The following is a 10030-nucleotide window of genomic DNA, read 5'->3' as shown; positions in this document are numbered from 1 at the left end:
TAAGCAAGGCCGTCACCAAATCTCACAAGTGGCATATCAATGAGCTGGAAAAGTGGCATGATAGCTTAGCATCTCAATGTTTGCAACAACAAGCCAAGCTGGACAACCTTGAGGCCTGCTCCCGCCTGCAAAACTCATGAGAAAACTTCCGGTTGAGTGAACGCTGGCGCGTTTTGCTGCCGCTACTCACCGGCAACTTTTAAACTTTTAAAAAGTGTTTTTACGGTTCTCCAGCCACACTCCAACTGTATTTCTACTCTTTTTGGGAATCTTAACCCTCCTCTGTAGCCTGATCTTTTCATTTCTGCTGTCATCACTATGTACTTCTGTGATAGCAGGCTAACTTTGCCTACCTGCTCGGCTCACCGCCCGGCTCCACGTCCCTGCCTTTCTACAGCGCTTCACTATGTGGGCCAGCAGGGTTTATGTGTGGTCCCTACTGGTCTGGACTGTCCTGTCTTTCCTCCATTTACCTGTGGAAGGACTACTCCAGTATTCGGTGGCGGAGCTTCTCAGGCTCCGCTCTCAGCAGTCCAGATCTCCACCGGCAGCTCTTCGTCTCCATCCGGACATCAGCTTCCAGCATCGCCCGAGGTACATCCACCGTGGATCTCGGCGGGGTTTCCTCTTCACCGGCTCCAAAGGGATTACCTCCTTCTGGTCCTCCACTTGCCGCCCACCCATAAACACCGGCCGGTCTGTCGACCACAGTGTGTTAGCCCGCCTGGCTAGGTCGGCTAATGCTCCTCTCTCCAGCGACAACACCAGCGTCAGCTTCGGTCTGCTGAACATCCGCTCCCTCACGGGTAAAGGACATCTCGTCCAGGATCTCCTTACTGACCGTAAGCTCGATTTTCTTTGTTTGAATGAGACCTGGCAACTACCTGGTGACTTTTCCCAGCTCAATGACTCTACTCCTCCGGGGTTTGTTTACTTTTGCAAACCTCGCGGCTCTGGTCGCGGAGGTGGTCTTGCGATACGCAAGAAGTGGAAGGTTGTTCCAGTTTCTGTGCCTCCTCTCTCGTCATTAGAATGCCTTGCCTGTCAAATATCTGGACCCACTCCCACAATCATTGCCACAGTCTACCGTCCCCCCAAGCCTCACACCGAATTTTCAAATGAGTTCTCTGCCCCTTTCACCCACCTCTCCACTCTCTCTCCGAATGTAATTCTGCTGGGAGATGTCAACATACACATGAACAATACTGCTCTTCCCCTCACCAAAGACTTTTCTTCATCATTCGACAGTTTTGACTTCCAGCAGTTCTCAGACTTCCCCACACACAGAAAAGGACACATCCTGGACTTAATTTGCTGCTCTGGTCTCACCCCCTCCTACTGTACTGCTGATCAACTCTATATTACAGACCATTTCCTCCTCTCATTTAATGTCACCCTCCGTCTCTCCATTTCCAAGACCCCCCCTGTCATCTCATTCCGCAACATTAAGGTCATTAACAAGGACTCCCTCTCCTCCTGTATCGCCACCCTGACACCGGACTCTTCCTTCACCCCTGATGATCTTGTCACCCTGTACAATAACGGTCTTACCAACATTCTCAATTCACTCGCTCCTGTCAAATCTCGTTCTGTTTTCTTTACTCGGTCTGCTCCTTGGTTCACTCCCAATCTCCGTGCCATGAAATCCAAAAATCGACAGCTTGAAAGACTCTACAGGAAATCTGGTCTTACCATCCACAAAGACATGTATACTGCTCAGCTATCTCTTTATAAGGACTTCATCTCTCATGCTAAATCACAATACTACTCTGGACTTATCTGCTCTAATGCAGGCGACACAAAGACTCTCTTTTCCGTTTTCAACAGCATCATCCAACCCCCTGACTCCTTACCCCCCCCACTTCTACTCCATGGACACCTGTAATTCTCTTCTCTGGTTCTTCAATGAAATAGTCATGAAAATCCACCAGCATCTTGGCTCCACAACCTCACCCCTCCCCTCCTCTGAACTTCTTCCGCCTTGTCATCCATTTTCCACCTTTGAACTTCCTCGTCCCTCAGTAATATCTGAGCTCATCACCAAGTCCAAGCCTTCTACATGTCAACTGGATCCCCCTGGATCCCCCTCATATCAGCTATTATCCACTCCTCACTGTCCTCTGGAATTGTTCCAACTCTCTTCAAATGTGCAGCCGTCAGCCCCATCCTGAAGAAGTCTGGTTCAGATCCTAATAACTTCAATAACCTCCACCCCATTTCTCACCTTCCTTTCATCTCCAAAATTTTAGAGAAAACTGTTGCTTCTCAGCTCCACACCCATCCCACCCAAACCAGCCTATATGAACAATTCCAGTCCGGTTTCCATCCCCGCCACAGCACAGAGACAGCCCTGATAAAGATCACAGATGACCTCCTCATGGCATCTGACTCCAGTTTGATTTCCATCCTCATCCTCCTCGATCTGAGTGCGGCCTTCTACACCGTTTCTCACCCCATCCTCCTCAGTAGACTTTCCTCCATTGGCATCACTCACACCCTCCTTCTCTGGTTCCACTCTTACCTCACTGGCCGCACTCAGTTCATTCAACTCAAGTCCTTTACCTCACAGCCCTCCCCCGTTACTTCAGGTGTGCCCCAGGGCTCCGCCCCCTCCTCTTCATCATACACCTCCTCCCCCTCGGCAATATCTTCTGTAAATATGGTATTCACTTTCACTGCTTCGCGGATGACACCCAGCTCTATCTTTCCAGTAAACCGAACTCCACTCTCCCTCCCTCCTCCCTCACCCACTGCCTTTCTGAAATCAGATCCTGGTTCACTGCAAACTTCCTCAAATTAAACAGTGATAGAACTGAACTTCTTATTATCGGCACCAAATCCTCCCTATCCAAAGCTGACAGTTTTTCCCTCACCATAGACAGCTCCACAGTTTCCCCCTCCCCACAGGGTAAGAGTCTGGGTGTCATCCTCGACAGCTCACTTTCTTTTCACTCCCACATTAATAACATCCAGGGCCCACTGCAGCAGCGTAAGGTCTGACAATCGCTCTGAGGATTTCAGACTTCCCAGTACCTAACAGCAGTCAGAGTACCGCTGGCTATGACATGGAGGTCTGTGCAAGCCTCCAAGGATATGCCAGACTATCACTGACCCCCCACCAAACCGGTCACGCTGGATGATGTTACAGGCAGCATAACATTCACCACGGCATCTCCAGACTCTTTCACGCCTGTCACATGTTCACACATGCTCAGTTTGAACCTGCTCTCATCTGTGAAGAGAACAGGGCGGCAATGGCGGATCTGCCAATGGTGTTCTCTGGTGAATGCTGCAGCTGCAAGGTGCTGGGCTGTGAGCACAGGTCCCACTAGAGGACGTGGGGCCCTCATGCCACCCTCGTGGAGTCTGTTTCTGACAGTTTGGTCAGAAACATGCACACCAGTAGCCTACTGGAGGTCATGTTGTAGGGCTCTGGCAGTGCTCCTCGTTTTCCTCCTCACACAAAGGAGCAGGTACCGGTCCTGCTGCTAGGTTGATGCCCTTCTTCAGCCCTGTCCAGCTCTCCTCGTGTAACAGCCGGTCTCCTGGTATCTCCTCAGTGCTCTTGTGACTGCGCTGGGAGACACAGCAAACCCTCTTGCGACTGCACGTATGGATGTGCCATCCTGGAGGAGCTGGACTACCTGTGCAACCTGATTGGGCTGCAGGTACCGCCTCATGTTACCAGTAGTGACAAGGACTCTAGTAAAACACAAAACTAGAGAAGAATCAGTCAGGAAGGATCAGGAGCGAGCAATTGTCTGTGGCCACCACATGTAAAACAATTCCCTTTTTTGGGGTTGTCTTGCTTTTGCCTCTCCATTGCATCTGTTGTCACTTTCATTTGCACCAAAGCAGGTGAAATTGATTCACAATCACTTGTTGCTTCCTGAATGGACAGATTGATATCCCTGAAGTTTAACTGACTTGGTGTTATACTGTGATTATGAATGATGATTAAGTGCTCCCTTCATTTTTTTGAGAAGTACATAGATAAAAAAAAATCATCTTTAATCATTTTAGAATGTAGAGACAGCGCCACATGTACTATAGTCATAACAGAAAGGGAAAAAGGTAAACTTGCCCTTCACTAGTTGATTGACCACTTGGCCCTCCAAGGAATAGCAAAAGCAAAAGGAAAGAAAAATCAACAGCGGAAAGGCATTTTTTAAAATTCTTTTATATATTTTGCTTTATATTTTTACATTTATTTTCTTCTTCTTTTACAGATTTATTCTTTTTTATGGCACTCCTATGACTCCATAGCTTTGATGCTGTGGGGAGAGGAAGGGGATGTGAAATGACAGGAAATGGATGTCTTCCATGGAACAGCTTTTTATAGAAACAAAACAAGCAAGAGCACATATATATGAACTGGCTGACATCAGCTGTAGGTTACACAGCACAGAAAACACATGAAGATCTGCATGTCTGAGTGAACATTGGGAGGAGAACCTAATCTCTGTCTGGACCACATGGTCAGTGTTTCGAAATTGAGGATGTAGTTGAAAACTGTTGTGGAGCCACTGTAAACAATTGACATCATGACATTCATATTTATATTCAGTCTAGTGTCATCTTCTTTCCAGGAGAGGGGAAAGAAATGGAAAAATACTTATACTGTGTATTTTGTCAGCTCATTAAGAGTCTCTCCTCATTTCCTCCACTTTCTGTTGCTATGTTTACAGTTTCCCTCTGTGTGTTTACCATCTCCTGATTGGTCAGCCCATTCCTGGAACTGCCATGATTGGAAAATGTAAATGTGTGTGAATAGAGTACTTCCTCTGTCAGTTGGTCAATGCTTCGTCACCCCTCTGTTTATACTTCAGGCCTTTTTCAGAGAGAAAAGAGAGAAACACACATGTCCAGACTGATTGTAGCGACAGTGAGAATTTTAGCATGTTGTTTATCCACAGCTGATCAAATAGAACATCACTCTCTGTGTTCACATACACAGTATTTTAATACAGCTGAATTCATAATAAAGCTGTTTTTCCTTCACATGTTTTTCTGTTTCTGTTGTCACAACAATGGAACAATGGAAGTTTGAAACGGTGAGTGAAATGTGGCCCATTAAGACTACATGTTAACTAGCAGTCACTTCCAAGCTGTTGCTCTACTGTTGCTAAAATACTGATTAAGTCTTCAATTTAGTCCAAGTGAACGTTTGTACCAAGATATATAGGATATAGGATACCAAAATGGCTAGAGTCGACCCTGGTGACATCTACTTGCATGAACACAACATGATTGACCTCTGACCTCTGACCCTCCTGTGGCTGTAAGCAGCGAGCAGCAGAGGATCAGATTCTTATTCCTGATGTTACTGTTGCTACTGTCCTCATCTCAGTGTGGTTTTACGAGCTGCTGCTGGTTTGATGGACAGGTGAACAGGTGAGTCACATTACTTCAGTCTTCCTGTAGAGGAAACTGCGGTGCTAAGCAGCATGACCATGTCCAATCATCACCTCCCCCTGTACCGCTATAAAACACTTGCACTGACATTTATATAACACTCACTCTCACACATCCTGTACCTCAAGTCTCCAAAATACCAGGAGCAAAGTCTTATATTGACCATGATGCATTGAGCAGTATTTCATGTAAAAGTTTTTTTTTTTAATTCTTTATATTTCAACATCCTATTACTCACTTGTGTATATCTCCAGTCTCCAGTTAATCTATATAAAGGTACACACAAACTATTGCTAGTGAAGATCCAAGTGACTCATTTGAAGTAGTTAAGCAATAGATGTAAATAAAAGTAGTTAAAGATACTTCATATTAAGAAACATCTACTGTTCAGTAATAACCAAATGCACTCATTAAACAAAATTCATTTGTTTGTGTTTTAAGAATAAATCATTGACACATATTACACAATTTTCAGTTAAGTTTCACTTTTGTTTTGTTTTTCTGCAGAAGGTTCTCTCTCTCTCTCTCTCTCTCTCTCTCTCTTTTAAATCATTAATCATTAATCGCTCTCTCTCAGCTGTTATCAGTAGCAGCTAAATTACATAATTTCCGGCAGACTGTGGAGTGAAGCCTGTTCATTTGCTGACACATGTCTATCGTCACAACACAAATCCTAAGGTGTCATTTTTGTAGGGCCATAGTATATATTGTTATGTTTTATGTTTTTGTGTCATTTTCTAACAGCCACAGTCACACAGCCATATTGTCATAGGTGTAATTATCCCACCTTATTTCTCATCATTCCAGCCCACATGGTAACATTTACAGTTAATTCTCTTACCTAATGCAAATACAGTAAGGTGGACAGCACTGTTCATTAACACATTAAGGAAGCTGTTCTTGATCAGAGAGCAGAATATTTCTTTTACTGAGTGACAGTAAAATATGTTTTGCTCCACAGCAGTCAGAACTCAGGATCGTCTTGTCATTCACTTCAATCATCTGTACATTAGACCTCTGTGAAAGACTAAATACTGTGTGTGGACAGACATAACAGGAAGAATACATGCATTAAACAGAAGTCAAAACATCCTCAGCTACAGTATCTCTGCCCTCATCTCAACCCTGCTGCTCCGGTCACACTCACATAGCTGCCACACTGCAGTGACAGTCACATTAACTGTTAAACTGTCCTGTCAGTGTTACCTGCAGTGTTGGTGCGACATGTCTAAATTAAAGACTGGTGACTCATCACTTGTCCTTCCTTTACCAGTTACTTACACTTCAAATAAAACACTGGAGAAGAGGAAAATATGGAGCTTTAAATTAAACTAATCTCATCACTCTTTCCCATTTTTAGTCCCACATTGACCTTTAACTGAGTTCCACTGCATTTCTATGCCAAACTTGCCAGTGGTCAGACATAGTTTTATCATCATTATTATCAATTGTTAACAAGTCTTTGCACCCACACAACAGATGTTATCACATGTCTTTTATAATCTTGCCAAACTGAGCTGGGAAACAAAAGGAGGGAGGACTGTTTAAAAAGAATTGCATGACAATAAGGGTTAGAGAGAGGGAGAGACAGGAGGTGTGTTGTGTGTGTGTGTGTGTGTGTGTGTGTGGGGGGGGGGGGGGGGGGGGGGGGTGAAGTGTCTAAGTGTCTGCATTTGCTGTTCTTCACCCTCCGTCTTCATCCTTCCTGGCACACTCCAAAAGACCCAGTTATATTGTTTCATAATAATCTAACACAACAGGATGTAAAGTCAGAGGTCACTGATACAGCGAGAGGAGGGGGCTGGGGTGGTGGGTGTCATAATTCTTTTCAGTAGGAAGGAAAGTATACATGAGAGGGCTCAACTGATTTCAGAAAGTGCTCAGACTTCTTCACTTATTTCACATTTTGTCATGTTGCAGCCTTAAATAATTATCATTATTATTATAGTATTCCCACCCAAATTTTAGCTGAGGTTGATCTTGATGATCTTTGAGATGTTTCTACACCTTGATGAGGAGGAAGGAACAACTTCAGATTTCAGAGACAGGATTGTGTCGAGGCTACCAAAACATTTCCGCTGCATTGAAGGTTCAGAGCACAGTGGCCTCCATCATTCTTAAAGGAAGAAATCTGGAACAACCAGGACTCTTCTAGAGCTTGACCCGCACTAACTGAGCAATCAGGGGAGAAGGGTCTTGGTCAGAGAGGAGACAAAGAACCTGATGGTGACTCTGGATAGAGAAACCATGACTGCAGCTTTCCACTGATCTGGGTGTCCAGACGAAGCCTGACCTCAGTGACAGTTTGTAAAAAAGCACTCTGAGACTGTGAGGAACCAGATTCTCTGTTCTGATGAAACCAAGTTTGAACTGTTTGGTCTCACTTATAAGCGTCATGTCTGTGGGTAACCAGGCACCACTCATCACCTGCAAACACCATCCCAACAGTGAAGCATGGTGAAGGCAGCATCAGGCTCGGGGGGGACATGAAGAAAGGTCAGGGAGAGCGGAACGGGGCGAAGTACAGAGACGTGATCCAGAGCTCAGGACCTCAAACTGGGCCAAAGGTTCACCTTCCAACAGGACAATAGGCCTTATTCACCAACCATTCTTAAGAAGAAATTTCTTCTTAAAACCCACTTACGCACTTTTTACTTTTTTTTTGATTCTGACATTCACCAATGTTTTCTTGTTTGGGATTTGTTCTCAGGTAAGAACTTTATCTACGCACACTCAAGAGTATTCTTATGCACATTTGAGTGCTGACATGTTTGAGCAAAATAAGTGGTTATTGCGTTTTCTTTTGTTCTACAGTTATATATTATTTAAATTACAATAATAGTTTTCTCATTTATAATTTTTTTCAAAATAACTTTTGTTATTTTACAAAGAGTTATGGTCTTTTAAAATAAACACTACACTAAAACTTAAATTCACATCAATTATGTTAATTGGGAACCATGTCATCCAATAGTCAGTGATAGTCATCTTATTTATAGGCCAAAAGTAGGCCTTCTGCACCCAAGGCCTGATCACACAATGGCATATTTACTGCTGCTGTAAGATATCGCAGATTGTGCTCTACAGAGGGAATGAATTTTCCATGACAATATTGATTTATTTGCAGAGAGTGATGAGTATTTATTGGGACGCTTTAGGCTAACAAGAGCTGTCCTCTTGGACCTTGTAATCATTTGGAGCCAGCACTGCGGAGCCATACAAGAAGGTTTAACTCTGTACCACCACATGTGTAGGTACACTCCACATTGGGCTTTTTAGCCACTGGAACACAGGAGCTGGGAGACAGGGTGGGCATATCACAGCTGTCCATCAGCCGTGCTCTCCCACGAGTCGTGAACGGAATAAATCTACTAGCTACACAATACTTAAAATTCCCATATACAGCTGAAGAACAAGTCCCAGTCAAGAGGGGATTTCACTGTATTGCTGGTCTACCTAACACCATCAGAGCAATAGACTGCACGCACGTGCGCATTAAGGCACCCTCTCCAGATCTATTCAAATACCTCAACTGCAAGCAATATCACTCCATAAATGTCCAACTCATTTGCGACTCCCAGAACCACCTACTGTATGTGGATTCCCACTTTCCAGGAGGAGCACACGACTCCCTCAGCCTACAGAACAGCTCTGTGGGCATGCGCCTCGAACAAGAAGCTGCTGGTGACGCATAGCTCATTGATACGTATCTTTGAATAATTATAATTTTCTACAACAGTGGCCTTCTATTCCAATAATGACTTGTTTTTTTAGGAGATCGAGGATATGCACTGGCCCCCTGGTTAATAATCCTACTAACTAACCCTCAGACTCGCCAGGAGGTTTCATTCAATCAGAAGCATGCACGCACTTGCTCCACCGTCAAGCATACAATTGGATTCTTAAAGGGACGCTGGATGTGTTTGGACACAGCAGGTTACAAGATGCTTTACAAACCGGAAAAGGTGTGTATATATGGAGAACAGATGACTATTTGTTTTATTCTTGCAAAAACTATAGAGAGAACTGACTAACTCAGGCCAATTTTATCATAATTTTGTATTTTATAATTTGCCTCTCCTTTCATCATTGTAGGTTTGTAGGATAACCATGGCCTGCTGTGTATTGCACAACATTGCAATGAAGTGTGGGGTACAACTTCCCCCTCAGCCACAACAATGAGGATGTGCGTCCTGAGGTGCTCCTGAGACCAGACAACAGGTTCGCTGTCCAAGTTCGAGAGCAATTAATTGCTCGGTTGTGAATAAAGCTGCTTTAAAATTAATTTGACTTTTAAAGTGTGATTATTTATAGCTTACAATTAATCAAGAAAGAAACGTATCACTAAAAAAATAGAACAAACTGATTTCAGTGCACATCTTTATCTTTTTTTTTTTTTTTTATTAATTTCTTTAAGTGTATCTGAGATTGTGGCAAGTGTTGAGGCAATCTGTGTCAACGTTTCGACAATTCTTTCTTGGTTGTCAAGAACTGCTTCTGAGATCAGACGGGTAGAACGGAACCTGGGAGCACGCATGAAGGTACTGCTGCAGGTTCCAGGTTCCAGGTAAATTAAACCTTTGTAGTGACCTTTATTTGTATGTGTTAAATAGGC

The 10030-nt window shown here is 44.0% G+C and overlaps 1 long non-coding RNA gene across 1 annotated transcript; it reads left to right on the top strand.

The window, feature by feature from the left end:
* The first annotated feature begins 8086 nt into the window (after positions 1 to 8086).
* LOC111238008 lies at positions 8087 to 9647 on the top strand. Its single transcript, XR_002665800.1, has 3 exons — positions 8087 to 8125; positions 9190 to 9380; positions 9511 to 9647. It is a non-coding gene; the product is annotated as an uncharacterized LOC111238008 (long non-coding RNA).
* Positions 9648 to 10030: the final 383 nt, after the last annotated feature.

Source organism: Seriola dumerili, unplaced genomic scaffold (assembly GCF_002260705.1).
Source record: "Seriola dumerili isolate Sdu_G_001 unplaced genomic scaffold, Sdu_1.0 BDQW01001168.1, whole genome shotgun sequence".
Lineage (NCBI taxonomy): Eukaryota > Metazoa > Chordata > Actinopteri > Carangiformes > Carangidae > Seriola > Seriola dumerili.
The sequence above is the reverse complement of the archived record's forward strand: the minus strand, read 5'-3'. Positions and strand labels throughout refer to the sequence as shown.